Source organism: Crocodylus siamensis, chromosome 5 (assembly GCF_052110815.1).
Source record: "Crocodylus siamensis isolate JL-2025a chromosome 5, ASM5211081v1, whole genome shotgun sequence".
NCBI classification, from domain to species: domain Eukaryota; kingdom Metazoa; phylum Chordata; order Crocodylia; family Crocodylidae; genus Crocodylus; species Crocodylus siamensis.
This window is the reverse complement of record NC_143399.1, coordinates 120,919,587-120,935,338: the sequence shown is the minus strand read 5'-3', so window position 1 is coordinate 120,935,338 and position 15,752 is coordinate 120,919,587. Positions and strand designations below refer to the sequence as shown.

The 15,752-nt window shown below is 38.9% G+C and overlaps 1 protein-coding gene across 2 annotated transcripts in view; it reads left to right on the top strand.

Annotated features, from left to right (window-relative positions):
* Window positions 1-15,752, top strand: part of POU6F2 (POU class 6 homeobox 2) — a 421,158-nt gene that overhangs the window by 207,655 nt on the left and 197,751 nt on the right. The gene's annotated exons all lie outside the window — the stretch shown is intronic.

Genomic DNA, 15,752 nt, shown 5'->3' with positions numbered 1-15,752 from the left:
CCAGGAGAGAGCTTTTAAAATGTATACTAAAGTGGCAAGTGTTACTTGCCTCAAGTCCTGTATAACATGGTTTGTTTTTTTCCATTTTAATTTATCGCTCATCAGTGTAGTAATGGGAAACAGAATTAAAGCGTCTCCGTAACCATAACATGCTGCTAAGATGTTTTGACTCCCCTATCCCCTTTGAACTTGGATGTTAAGTGTGGGACATCCCCAATTTGCTCCTGCTGTCAGCTTCGTGAAGAATAGAGAAAGAGGAGCATGTCATAACAACAGGATGCCACGTTCCCCCCACTTCCTGCTTTTTCTTAGAGTGGAAAGTCTCCTTCCTGTTTCAGTGGTTGTGAGCTGAATGCAATTGGAAAAGGTCTGTTGTGCTGGGTTTCATGCTCTTCGTCTCTCAGTAGTCTCCACATATAACAAATCGTGTGAATATTTGACTTCTGATTTACCCTACTTAAGAATCAGAGAAATGCTAGGCTCTGATTCAGCAAAGCATTTTAGCCTGTTCTTAAGATCCATTGAAGTCAGTGAGACTGACTCAAGTGCTGAACTGGGGCCTTAAATCCCATCATGGACTTAAGAATTGAAGGCTGAATTAATAGTCATTTCTCCGCATTAATCACACATACATGAAAAGATACCCTATTCCTGGGAAGAACTGCTACCTTCTGCTGTTAGACGGAATGAAAGTCTGTCATGTGTGGACATCAGAAATCTCACATTCAGGTTTTTTTCCAGAAAAAAAGATGTAATTGAGTACTTACATAGGCAAAAGTATATAAATGTTCAGTGTATGCCTTTGTCCATCTGCCAGACATTTGAAGACCTGACTCAATAGTACCCACAAATAGAAATTGAGTACCCACAATTTCCTCTGAACTGGGCTAGGAGTTTCGGTTGTTCAGCACCCTGCAGGATTGGGTCTTTGTCAATCTTGTATAACTGATCCTTTAATATCTTCTATTTATGTAGATTATAGAATGTATCTTGAAAACCCACAGTATTATGGATCAGCATCATCTGAAGTGTTCTTAAACATCAAAAAACTGAATTGTGTTGGCTGGTGCTGGTGCATTACTAAAGCAAATCATTTGAAATACACCCCGTTTTTTCTCTACCATGCTCATTTTGTAAGCCTATTTGAAAATGGAGAAATATCACAAATCTATCACAACCAGTGTATATGTCTTTCAATAAAACTATGTGGATAATGATGGTAGAAGCAGCCTTTCTAATCACAGGATACTGTAAAGGTCAATATTAGGTATTGGCTTTCCATCCCGTCCATCTGAAACAATATACTATAGTGAATGTAATCAGTAAATGGTGGTAAATGAACCTTTTAGAGACATTAGCATTGCAGAAAGACAATATTTGAGAATAGATGCTAAGTGGATCCTGTGGTTTGTAATTGTGGCCCTGGGAATAATTATCCTAATTAATAGCTGCTAACCCAAGACCCTTGCTCCTGTGCCTATGAATGAGTTAATGATTGCTATTCTGGAGAGAGTATTTTTGGTAGATTTTCAGTGTGTGTCAGCAGAGGAAAAAGGCCCCAGGGAAGAGACTTAAGCTCTGATGATCTTTAGGGTCCCCATTTTTACTAACCACAAGTACATCACTGCATGATCAGATAACGTCTCTACAGACCACAAAGTAGTGAATAGTGGTTGGCGTTATTTGAATGAAGAGATCCATTTCATCATAAAGTTCCTGATTTGTAAAGTTAATATTAAGTTCATGTAACCTCAGACAGTTAGCAAAAACAGGGTTTTACTTTTGAAACTACACTTAAATAAACCACAAAAGCTTTTTCCCCCATTGTATTTCTTTGTGACCCTAGTTAAGTGGAATCTATTTCTGTTGCATACAATTAGAATGCTACCAAACTTTTATCATCAACATTTAAATTTTGTAGGCATTAGAAGCAAAGGACTGGAAAGCTTACTTTACATAAAATAGTGGGCCTGATTTGCTTGACTTGCTTGCCCTTACAATCTAACCAACATAAAAAGCTGTTACATTTCTAAATCCTGTAATTTCCTTTAATCCCAATCAATTCCATTCTGTTAATATTGTCACAACTAATGACAGCCTTGGCTCTTATATCATTTAAGTCAATACCAAATCTACACAAATACATGATGATTTTTTTTCCCCTAATCAGCATGGGGGAGACAGCATGGGAGAAAAAAGCTCCTTGTCTTATCACATACAAGGAAATCTCATTTTCTATCCTTAAACTGCTGGCAAAAGCAGTGTGCACCCAGTAATGGAAACCAACTCGGCAGTTGACTAAATACAGACAGTACTATGACTATAAAATACATTACCCATATGGGATAAATACACTGATCGGGAACCTTATTTTTTGTGGCCCTTAAAAAAATGGGCTGCTGTTCCCTTTGTGGGCAACTAGCACTGGGCCTGGAGATACTGCAATATCAGGCCAGCACCAGGAGGGCCAGAGCCAGCCCTGATAACCTCTCCCCTTGGTGCCAAAAATTTAATTTTTAAAAAAATGTTAAAGTTCAAATTTCAAAGTTCAAAGCACAAGGAAATACAGAAAGGCCAAGATGCTGATGGGAAACTATCACAAGAATAGATGACTGTGGCCTATCTGAATAAAATATATGGCAGTGCATATTGTATGCAGTTCCCCGCAGCACCGAATCTTTTCCAAGTCATAGTGAGCCACTATACTGAATATATTTCGACTTTCTCTTTGCTCCCACAGCTAAGTTGTACCTTTCTTTCCCATTTCCAACCATTCACCAGACTTAAACATCCAGCAAACATCACCAAATGGGGCCCCAAACAGTTCACCCAGAATCCCTCTGCTGCCCCCTCTCTCAGCATGATACATATGACTAGTGTGGGCTTGCCCTCCCTGAGGTGGAGTTGAACCAGCTTATCCGGAGCCTCATCTGCATTTAAATTTTTGAAGGGTCCCAGGACTCTTGACAAGAACACCTGGTTGCAGTCATGAGTTGGGGGGGGCTAATTAGCACATAGATCCTTTGTGGGGGTAGGGTACCTGGGTCATACATGCATACTAAGCAGTGCTAAGCTGTGGAGTTATCAGGTGTATCTACACATGCACACAACTGCACAGTAACTTCCAGCACTGCACTGTCCTGGCACTATATGCATCATTTCTGACCCTACTACGCAGTAGCAATGACTACTGTGCAGCAGCAGTGGTGTCATAGTTTGTGCCCACTGATGCTACGTTGCCATAGCAGTGAGTTACATCACCGTATCTCATTGCTACAGCAACAAGTAATAGACGCACCCACCATGGGTTGAAATGTTGTTGACTCTGCTGGGGCCCATCCCAGTGAACTATGCAGTAAATCATGAGTGCTTTGGCTTTGAACTAATATCATTCATAGTTTGCACTATATTTAAGTAGGTACCAAAGTGCTGCTTGAAAGTGTAGCTATGGGGTACCTGTGCTAAAACTTGCAGAATATTCAAAATGGTAAACAGCATTAATTCTTCTCAAACTAAGTGGATACCTGTTATTATTTATTTATATGGAAATTTTGCTTCTTACTTCCATGTGCTTAAGAACAGAAGGATCTGACAGTAAGAAGGAAGCAAAGAAGTTGAGGGGGTACATACACAGAGCAAGGGGACTATCTAACCCACCAGATTTATTTTCCCTGCTGTAGCAGTGGGAAAGGAGACAAATTCAAGGCAAACCTCTAATAAGTAGATTCTATACCTGGAAAATTATAACAAATAGATACATTTTCCATATATAAAATCTAATTATTGAGGGGTCATCTTCTAGTCGGGGTTGTCTTATATTTGAGAAAATATGCTCATTGCCTGGTGTGGAATCTGCCTAGGTTGAAATCCAGTAAAACCAAAATTATGCTGATTGAGCATGAGGGGAAATATGAGCAGGGATGCAATTCTTTTAGCTTCCCAACCCATGATGAAACAATTTAATGTAGTTCAAAATATTGGGTTACTGCTTATGGTCAGATGGGATGACAGGAGATCAAGTGTTGGCCATTGTCAGAGCCTTTCCTAACCATTTTAACAATGTCATAAATCTGAGTATTTTGTTTCTGGCATTCACTATTTTACTATTCCACATATACCCTCCAAGTAGTTACAGGAGTATATAAAGCTGCATCCCATCTTAGCTATGCCTGCTGCTTAATCGGCTTTCCCATGGTTATCAGCTCCAAAGGGAAAAGGGCTTTCCTTAATGCTAGTTCTTTTCTTTGTTTCATTTGCTACAGCCTGCCATCCAGTCCCTCCACTATGTTTCTATCCAGCTGTGGAGAAAGCAGAGCCACCAATGAGGAAATCTTTAGTGTTTTAAAGAATTAAGAGTGGTGTTTGCGTACCTCTTGGCATTTGGAAGATAAACATACACCATGCAGGGTCTACTTTAGAGAAATTATTTTGTAAATAATTAACTTTTACCTCTGGTAGATTTGCTTTCTTTTCTTATTTCAATCTTTAAGATTAAAAGAAGGTGCCCAAAGTATGATCTAAATCTGATAAATTCCATTCTGTTAATGTTGCAAGGGGATAGGCATAATGATTTTAGTAACACTGCAGGCACTTAAGAATAAATTTTTAATTTTTGTCCGAAGTCTGACTTGTTTAGAAAAAAATGTTATTTAAAATGGATTTTAAAAATTGGGTCCAGGTGTTGTGCCTTCTCCTTTAATTAAAAAGAATAATATGCTATGCCTGCTTAAATTAGAATTTATGTGAAGAAAAGTTTTCAATTCTAGTATTAGCTTCGAGAGAAGCAACTCATCAAGGAACAACAGAAATAGCAAAGAAAAAACTATAAAACAGAGATTAAGAAACACATATAGGTGTTGAAATAGGATGGCACTGTTACTGACAGTTGCATCCAGAAAGCTTTAACTATGCTGATTAATTAGTATGTCCAAAATGGATAGCCATTTTAGGTAGTTTCATGTTACATGGGATCAATAGAAGTGATGAATCCCAAGTGCATTTCCTCATCAACACCAGAGGAAATGAGACAGACACTGCGATGACATCAGGTCTAACTCCAGATCATATCAACCTCCATAAAACAATGAATAAACTATCTGAATGTATATTTTGTTGGGAAATCACAATTCCAACTAAACATTATAAGATGAAAGTTTCAGTGTGATGAGATTAAGCAAAATAGCCCAAATAGAGCTAAGTACACCAAAGCAAAAGAAGGTTTTGGTAACAGGGAAATTTCCCAATGGAAATAGAAACTGAAAGGATGTTGTGACATTTTTTGCAGTGTCCCCAGTCTGAGAAGCTGTAAGTCATAAATGCCAGGGCAAGAAAAAAGGATACTTGTAATATTAAGCGGATCCTCAAAGCAAGTAGATGATTTACAGCAAAAAAGCACTAGAGAAAGATTATGTTGAAAAAAAAATAAAGAAAAGAAAAGTTGCTGCAATAAAAGTGGCTGCCGAACTAAAGCAATGCCTGAGCTGATCACTGGAGGGCAGAGAAAGAGACATCTGTGCAATAAAAGAGATCACAGAGCATCTCATGTCTGTCCATGTTAGTACTGAGAATGAACTTCTACCATCTCTGCTGCCCAATCATAGTGAAGAGTTCCTTATGGAAGATTATAATCATTGCTCAGTAGAGGATTCAGTAACAAATGTAACAGGACAGCACATCAAACATAGCTTCAACACAAACCAAGCACGCTGAATCTATTAATCTGAAAGACTCGAAGACCATAAAATGGATGGCAAGTGAAAAAGAAGCTGTTTCATTGGTAGTTGTTTCATTGGAGGCTCTAGAAAACTTTTGTCTTGTTCTCAGTGTCAAAAAGATTTGTGATGCTTGAAAGTGTGCAATTTGCTGTTACTGAAGGCAGGAAGTTGAAACTCATTCTCAACATGAGCCCTGGTTCTGTGGTAAGTGGACAAGCCCCTAACAGGAAATTATGGGGAAATGGCCTGAATTCTGCTCCAGTGTACCAAAGAGCCTATTGACTTTTTTCCTCCATAATTTAATTCACCATTGATGATGTGTTACAAGAGGGCAATCTGTCTCATCAGGAAAATCTTTGTTGTTAATTAGCCACTGAGAGATGTAAAGTTTAAAAAAAGAAATCAAGAAAAATAACAGCCTTTCTCTTTCATGTTTTTTTTTTTTTAACTCAAGGCAGAATAAAAGTAAAGAAGGCAAGGTAGCTTTGCACCTTATAGACTACTTATAGTCTGGCTGACTTTAGACTAATACAGAAAACTACTGGTCTTTGCTCATGAAGAGGAAAGAGTCAGTCAGAGCAGTCGAGAGGGCAAAGCATAAGCATCACACTTGTGAGAAGTGGAAAGTATTCACTTTGGATTCAGCGATTCAGAGGGACAGTGATTCGATTTGGTGATTTGAATCACCGTCCGGATTCTATTTGGCCAAATCCAAATCTGAAGACATTCAGCACTGAATCTTATTTGTCCATAGACTATACAGGCAGACAGTGCCACTGGGAGCAGCTGGGGGGAGCAGCTGGACAAGCTCTGCCTTGAGCCAGCAGCCCCAGAAGAAGCTGGGGCTCGTCCAGCTGTTACCCAGGGCTGCCAGCTCAAGCCGGAGGTCGTCTGGCTGCTTCCGCCAGCACTGCCCAGTGCCTGCCTGTACAGTCTATAGCCGAATCACTCCAAATCTCTGTGACTCTATTTGGAGTCTTCTGATTCAATTCGGAGTGATTAATGGGTCTCCTGATTCGATTTGGATTCAGCCGCCGAATTGGGCCGAACCTCCTCTGAATTGAATTGACTACCAAAGCTTTCACAGCCCTAATAAGCATGATGTCAAAGAGTGAGAGACAGGAAAGATGACATACGAGGTGAAATCCTGGCCCTGTTCAAGTCAAAGGAATCTTGCCACTAATTTTGTTCATGCCAGGATTCACCCAAGAGAAGAGAAGAAGATCATACATACAATAAAGCACAATAAAGAGCCAGCTGAATATGTGGAAGAAAAAATTCTCACTGGAGGTGTGTAGGTCCAGGTGGTCTGCTTTGTTGTCCAGTTAAATGTATGATTAAATCTCATCAATCTTTTCACTGGGAAAGGCACTTAACTTAGAGAGTTCATACTGGAGGTCTTACTGCAGTCCAGAAGTGTTGCCACTTCTGGCTTATTACTAGTAAAGTACTTCTCTCTGTTTCAACAGCATGTATCTCTGGGCCCTTTGCTTTTTACTTGCTCCACAAGGCATTATTTCTCATCTTCAGTTCATGTTCACAAGAATGGCTATGATTTGGCCCAGAGAAGCAAGAGCTCCATCACATGGAGTAATTAATAGAAAACTGAGTAACTGTAAAATGCATTTTGCAATGGCTATAAAATAGAGTTTCTTTCTACTTTTAGATAGATTTTGCCCAGGTAAGGGCACAGAATGATTGTTTCTTTCATTTTATCAGAAATTAGTTTGAAGGGATCACCCTGATTCTGAGCCTGATTTAGTGGTTTTCATGAACAGTAATCATCATATACTATGACTACCACCCAATGGAACTCTATCAACATCACTGCCTATTGGGCCTTCTGAGATTGTGGGGGTGGAGGAAAGAAACAGGGAGTGTACTCCTCAGTTCATAAAATACTTGAATGCATCTACCTGCAGTGATAAATTGTTAATTAAGTTGCTAGTCAGTTTCAGTATGTTATGTGCCTGACAAGGTTCATGTACACAGCACATAGTACAAGATCCTATATCTCAAGAAGGTTCAGAGTCTTCATTGAGATAAGTATCCAAAAATGAAATGTCCAACATTTTCCTAACTCCCTTTTATTAAGGAAATCAGATCAGTAATGTTGTGAGAACAGAATTTGTCCTGGTATTTCCAGCAAGGATCCCAGCTACCCCCAAGACCTTGAGATGTTTCTGCTCAGTACCAAGGAACTTGTTTTACCCTATCACAAGCAAACCAGAGCATTCTTCACGTATGTTAGTATTCAAGGGTAATATACTAAAAACTCCTTTTTATTAAATGTGTTTTATAAACAAACAGAATTCCTATGGGAAATATACAGATGCCACTCTTTTTTTTTAATTAGTGCTCTCCACTGAGTATTGAAAAGTGATGATAAACATTTCCTGAAGCAGATTTTCACCTATAACTAGGAGAAAGAAATATGTTTTTAAAAATGGTACTTTATCTTTTGATTCTAAATGCGATTTTAAAGGGATTTTTTTCATTTTGGTTCCTTTATTAAGGCTACATCTACACATTCACATTTATTGCACAGTAGCCAAAATTACTGCACAATTCAGGCATGCATCTACACATGCATGCCCATACTGCACAGTAAATATGGCAAATTACACAGACTTGAGTCTAAATTTGATACCTGCATCATACATATATCAAATGTATGCCCGACTAGTTACACGTAGTTGCCTTACTGCACAGGAACACTGTGTGTGTGGGCTGACTTGGGACTAACTTTAGCCCCAAGTCAGTTCACACACAGCATTAATGCACTTTAACTTCTACACTTGTAGACACCAGCCTATTCCCACTTACTGAGCAGTAATTTACTGTGTAGTAAATTTAAGCTGGTGTAAATGCACGTGTAGACATGACCTATTTGTGGTAAAAGAAGTTTCAGGTCCTGTAATGAAGGAAGGTTATCCTGGCATTAAAACTGACCTGTATATGCATTTGTGTGTGGGCATATGTGTATATCTATTACTTTATAAACTGCATGACTTCAAACAGTTAAAGTATTTCCAATATGGAAATACAGCTGAATTTGAAATTTACTGTATGCTGTTTCTGCTTTCATTTTTTACCATTTCACACCTTGTCCACATCTCGAGCAAGCTTGTAAGTTTCCAGCGCATACATTTCTTGTGATGATATATTGTCCTGGTGGAAAATTTCATTTACTGGCTGTGCCCTTTGCTGAACCTGTTGCTAGTCAGGGAACATGATAAGCGTATAAGTAGCATGCTACTTCATTTATCATACATCGTTTTAGACACTCAAATATCTCATATACAATTCTGCATTCTGCACCAAAGGAAACTACTAAACTTATGGGGGTGGGGGGGAATCTACAAATAAATTGTCAGTTTATCATATATAAATGTATCATCCTAATAAAAATTAATCATAGTTTATACTAAAACTGTAAGTGTCCTTTAGTTTTTTTATAGCTTTAGTAACCACATTCTATCAAACAGTAATAGAAAATATCAGGCTTTTGTGATTTGGTATATAACAGAATTGAAAGATATAAGAATGCTGTCTATTTTTAATAATTGAATTACAGTGAAAAATAAATCACAGGCTTGAAATAACCAGCAGTGTTAAACTATTCTGTGGCCCTACTGTTCCTTTCCGGCTTAAGACTGACCACAGCTTAAGTAAAATATAAAATATATTGAAAACAAAACACAACTGAAAAATAACCCTCTCCACTATTTAGGGAAGTTTTAATTCATTGGAGAAGGATGAAAATGAAAATACAGAAAATGTTGGGATCAAATGAAAAAAAAGAAGTATGTCTTAATTTCTGTTCCTACTAAAGGAGGTCAGGCCTCCCTAATTTCAGGAACTTTTCATGTATTGATTTCAAAGCTTTTTCAGACCATCATTATAATATTTTACTACCAGCTGCTTTTTATGTCCAACATAAAATAATCTACATCTTGTCAAGATGTTGCATTTGAAATGTAGAATGTAAAACTATGATTTACGTTAAGCAGTGCTTACACTAATTACAAGCTTCCTCAAAGATATTGGACTATGGAAGGTATAGCTTACATTTATATAGCACCTTTCAGCCTCTGTCCTTTAAAAACTGCACATAACAGAGGCTGAAAGGTGCTATATAAATGTAAACTGTACCTTCCATAGTCCAATATCTTTGAGAAAGCTTGTAATTAGTGTAAGCACTGCTTAACATAAATCATAGTTTTACATTCTACATTTCAAATGCAACATTTTGACAAGATGTAGATTATTTTATGTTGGACACCTCACCTACAACTCATATATATCCATTTGGAGTCTAGCTGTTTAACAGCAACCTTGCTTGTTAGGTTTCAACAAGAAATGGAGGAAAATGTTATATCCAGTTTAAATTGCAAAAATAATTTATTTAAACAGAATTGAACAACTTGGATCTGAAATTAATTAGGTCATCAGTGCTAACATTTCTGGCTTGGGGGGAATTAAAATAATCACAGGCTTTACAGACACAAGTGGCTAAGCCATTATTTTTTTCCAACTCATCTGAAAAAATGCCACTTGCAGTGCCTTTAACCAGAAGCATAACTAGATGCTTGAGCACCCTGGGCAGCAGTCATGCATGCAGCAGTGCCGGTGGCTGTGCTCCCAGCGTTGTCCTGGTGGGTGAGCTAACCAGTTTTCCCCCTCCCCCATGCACACTTTTGTTATGCTATTGCCTTCAACACTTTCCTGGGGCATTTCTCTAGTAAAGGAGCTGAGGTTGGAAGAAGCGGTGAGTGTATTACCATCAGAATTCCCAACATAATTTCCTTTGAAACTAGGGTTTTTCTTGGAGATTTTCCAGTGACATCTTGACCACAGCTGAGCACAGAGTTTAGAACTTTCTGGTGGAGTATTGCTGGCCTCTGTTTCTTGATCTAAAGCAGAATCACCAAAAACACTATAGAGCTGATGTCATGATTCCACATCTTGTAAGCAAGGTATGCACATAATATGTCCACCAGCATGTTACCAGGATTTATGATTATATATTATTACTATAGCTTGGGCTATGAATGTTAACCCAATGAGGGCAGTGTTCTATATTTGATACCACCTCTTGGAAGCAGAAGTCACCTAAATTCAGGTATATTGTTATCAGAACAAATGTACTATTTAGATACAACATACAATGTTGTTTATTTATATACCTACCCTAGAACTTGAAAGAAGTTTAAGAGTACCAGTCCAAGGAAAAGAACTATTATTTTGATGTTCAGAAAGTGATTAGCAACACTTGTTGTTCTTGAGGTGTTTCATATTTTGTCATTCATTCAAAGCAAGATGAATCATTTACTTGAATTTCTACCAACACATCTGAAAAGCCCAACTTGAGTGTGGATCTTTGGCTTTCCTGAGATGATTTCTGAATTACTATGCTGTAATGGCACTCATGCTATTGCACAGGAACAACTCATTCCCTCTTTGGGCAGATTTTGTTATTTGACTGTGAATAATAGATAGCCAGTAAAATCTTCAGTCAGATACATGTTTCCCTTGCACTGATGGCAAATAACGACTACATGTTGAAAGTGGAGCTTTCCATGTTTTAGGTAAAGGCATGCATTCAGCCATAGAACGGCTCAATCTTGTGAGCTCCTTCAATTTGAGTGAATTGCAATCTGCACATCAAGGAATCAACGGGTATACAGACCACTTCATCATCTACTGAGTCAACCTCATCTTTCTTGCCTTGCTAATTTTTAACTACTTGGCACCTTCTACCCTGCACATTCAATGAGCAACTCTTGTCATTTTCCTTTTCTATCTCAACCTGTTGCCTGTTGACAAAATTCAGGCACATTAATATACGTGGTACAGTAGATTATTTTAAAAATACCTGCAAATTAGCTTTATTGTGGAAAAAGAGCTGTCATGATAACTCAGGCAATGGCATTTCACCTGTTCCCAAGGAACACATGCCTGTCTGGTCAACAGAACAGCTGATTTGTTTTGAAGGGATTTCCAAGTTTAAACAGCTTTCTAGAGTGATTAGTTTGTGTTTAATTAAAAACAAAAAAACCCCAAACACAACATGTAGCACTTACATATTGTCCAATTACATCTTAGGTAGATGTTGCATCCATTTCACAGATAGCAAAATTAAGATACTGAGAAGTTCCATGTAGCAGATCCCAGAGTTCTGTCTCTAGTTCCACACTAGATTTCTTTCCCTCCCTTTGCTTGACCACCCTCATAATCAATAAGTTCTTCGTAATCTCTGACCTAAACTTCCTTTGATGTAGCTGGAGTCCTATTCCCTACAGTGACAGAGAAAAGTCTATCTGCATCTTCTCTATAATTCCCCTTATGACTAATAAGCATAGTCAAATCACTCATTAAATAAATGGGAGACACAAAAGGAAATACTTGAAAAGAACGTAGACAGCAGTAACTAAAAATATTTCCATTATACAAAGGAATATGCATTAAAGAATTCTTAGCACTTTAATTCCCTTTATGCATTCCTGAGCAACATCTTCATTTCAATTGTTGTCTCCTTGATTTATGTTGCTGGAGACAAGTATTCTATGGTGATGTCCTAGAAAGATAGTTCTTCACACTCAGAAAGGGGATGAAAGTTACAGAAAGATAGGATATAACACACAGAGCAAAGATATGCAGTCCCAACAGTGGTCAATAGTAGTGTGTGTTATAGGTATCCAACCTCTGCAATACCCAGTTCCAAGGTACCAGGTATTGTGTTGCCTTTCTTCTAGTCTGGAGAAGAGAAGACTGAGGGGAGATTTGATAACTGTTAAAATACCTGAAGGGGAATTATAGAGAAGATGCAGATAGACTTTTCTCTGTCACTGTAGGGAATAGGACTCCAGCTACATCAAAGGAAGTTTAGGTCAGAGATTATGAAGAATTTATTGATTATGAGGGTGGTCAAGCATAGGAACAGGTTACCTAGAGAACTTAGTTTCATATCGTATACACAGCTGTTTACTCCATGTCTTTAGTCTTATACATGAACAGAACAACTTACTAAGTTTTTTATTAATAAATAATTTGTATTAGAAGTCTCAGTTACAAACCAGCCACCGTGGTACTGTACAAACAAGGAGCAAAAAAGATAGACCCAGCCCCCAAAAACTTATACTCTAAGTTTAAGAGACAACAGATGGATACAGACAGATTTGAGAATACACTGGAAAAATAGGCAATCAGTTTTATAGTCATTAACCTTAACAATATGGCTCTTTTGACACTTCAGTAGTAAATAAGAGATGTTATATAGGACAGGGATAAGGAGATACAAGTAACAGGCCTTGTGAATGAAGACAGGTGGCTAATGTTTAATGTGATAGGAAAGAGGAAGCTTGTTAAAGGATCCCAAGAGGGGGTGGCATGAAAAGATGAGTTAGAAAAATTAACTTTGTGGCACCTGCCTTTATGAGTATCAGTGGTGAAGAGCAACATTTGTCAAGGCCAGATAAAAGAATGTTATAGTAACTGAAATGCAAAATTATGAACACCTAGATAAGAGCTTTAGCTATTAGATGGATAGAAAAGAAATGCTATGTGGAACGAGCCTGAGAAATATAGACATATTAAAGTCTAGAGAGGATGGCCAAGCCAAAGATGACAGGTCTGAGTGACAACAATTGAGGGAGTATAAGAGAAGGGTGATTGAAAAGGAAATGGGATGGAAGGCTTGGAGGAAAGATTAAATACTATGTATGCTGCGCTTGGTCTAACAGCTGGATACCCCCATGGAAATCTCAGAAAGAAACAGGATAAGATTTTTGGTCTGGGGTAGAGAAGGAGATCCCTGAGTCATCTTCGGAGTTGGCAGTTAAATTTATGTTTATGCTTAAGAGTTAAGGTGTAGGGGAGAAGGAGACCAAGAGCAAAGCTCTGTGGAACCCGCTATGACCCTGGAAGGGGGATGAGGATAGTCCTCTAGAAGGCTTAGCAAAGAAGCCATCAAAAAGGAAAGGTAAGAGCCAGAAGAGGGCAGTCACATAAACCAAGGGTGGACAAGATTTCAAGAAGAGTAGGGTTGACATTCTCAAAGGTGGCTGGATACGCCACAGGGGATGAGGATAGTGTACTGGTTGTGAGATCTGGCTAAAGAGAGCGCTGAACGTGGATAACCTGGAAAGGGTTCAGAGGAGGGCCACCCAGAGGAACGAGCGCTGGGGTAAATGACCCCAGCCATGTGTCTGTCCAATCTCCTTTTGAATATTTCCAAGGAAGGAGACAACACCACCTCCTTTGGAAACCTGTTTCATATTTTGACAACCCCCACTGTAAAAAACTTTTTCCTGATGTCCAGCCTGAATTTGCTCTCTTTTAACTTGTGTCCATTGTTTCTAGTTACCCCGACTGTCACCCTGGTAAACGTCATATCCCCCACTTCATGCTGATCCGCCCTGATGAGTTTGTAGGCGGCCACAAGATCACCTCTCAGCCTCCTCTTGTGGAGGCTAAAGAGGTTCCTGTCTCCCAATTGGTCCACATAGGGTTTTATCTGTAGGCCTTTAACCAGATGGGTGGCCCTCCTCTGAACCCTTTCCAGGTTATCCACGTCCCTCCTGAAGTGCGGCGACCAAAACTGGATTATAGATTATAATCAGTGATTATAGACAACTCAGAGAAGAGAGAGATTAAATAAGGGAGGAATGTACTTACGCACCCAACTAGGCTGAAGGTGCTTTTTTGTTTTGTTTTGTTTTTTTCAGACTGGAAAGTCTGAAAAAAAGAGTGAGTAAAGAGTGAAAGGCTATGGAGAAGAGCAAGGAAGTAGAATGAATGAATGAATTTGTTAAAGTCAGCCTGGTCATGGGATTTTCTCCAGAGACTGTTTACAAGTGCAGGAGCAGAAGAAGAGGATACTGGGGGTGTGCTCATGCTAGGGATAGGGAGAGAAGACCAGGCTATGGGGAAAAAAAGAGCAAAAGCACTGAGACATGAAGAGTGGAGCCACATCAGTATAAAAAAGAGAAGTGAAGACAGGGAGGAAAGGGCTGAGAGCAGACAAAAAAATAATCAACACTGATGAATAGGAAGTCAAGGAAAAGCCAAAGGATAGGGCACTGGGGAGAAGAGATTATTAGTGATGATGAGGGAAGGTCAGAGAGAGGAACAAAGAGATTAGGCAGAAAAAGAGAAAAAGTTGAGTCATGTGATTTTAGGAAATGAGAGAGTTGAATGAGGGCAACAGGCCAGTGAGGAGATGAGAACTATGAAGTGTGCAGTTACCAAAGTGGAAAATGAAGTCACCAGGTATAAGTGGAAAATAGGGAGAAGAAAAAAGTAAACATGAATTACAATTAGAAAGAAATATGGTTGGAATTCATCTCAGAATCTTTTTCAATCTGGTCTTCTTTCTAGATCCTCACATCCAGGCTATATCTTCATTTTCCATTAGGTAGATGGTAAATAACAGTAACATGGAGGAGAAGAGTGAAGAGTCAGATACAGTACTGTTCAAAACAGAAGGAATGGAAAGTGGGATCATGGAAAGGCTTTGAAGCAGGAGAAATAAGAAGTTAAGAACTGCCATTTACTGGGTCAGACCATAGGCCCACCTGCGCCAAATAGGATTCGGCATTCACTCAGCATCCATATAGTGATAGAGAGTGGATGCTGAAAGGGAGAGTGAACAGGGTACAACCAGGGTTTTTTCCACTGTTCCTCTCACTTGTAGCCTCCAGCATTTAAGATCTAGGAAGTTCTGATTCAGAGGCTGTATCCGTAACTCTCACGACACAGGAGAAGCCAAACACAGGGGAGCAGCACTAAACCAGGACACAGAGTATTGGAGCAGAGGCAATTGCAGAGATAGGCTCCTGATAGCAAGAATAGCCTGATACCTAGGAGCTAAAGGGAGTGAAATATGAAGAGGTCACAGATGGTTGTGTGATAGTCTTAAAATTGCAATGAGCATTCCAAAATAAGGTAGGGTGGAGGAATATGGAGGGGTGACACCTAATTCTTCAGCTGTAAACTGATACTAAAAGTAAATTATATCTTTGAAGAGACAGAAGG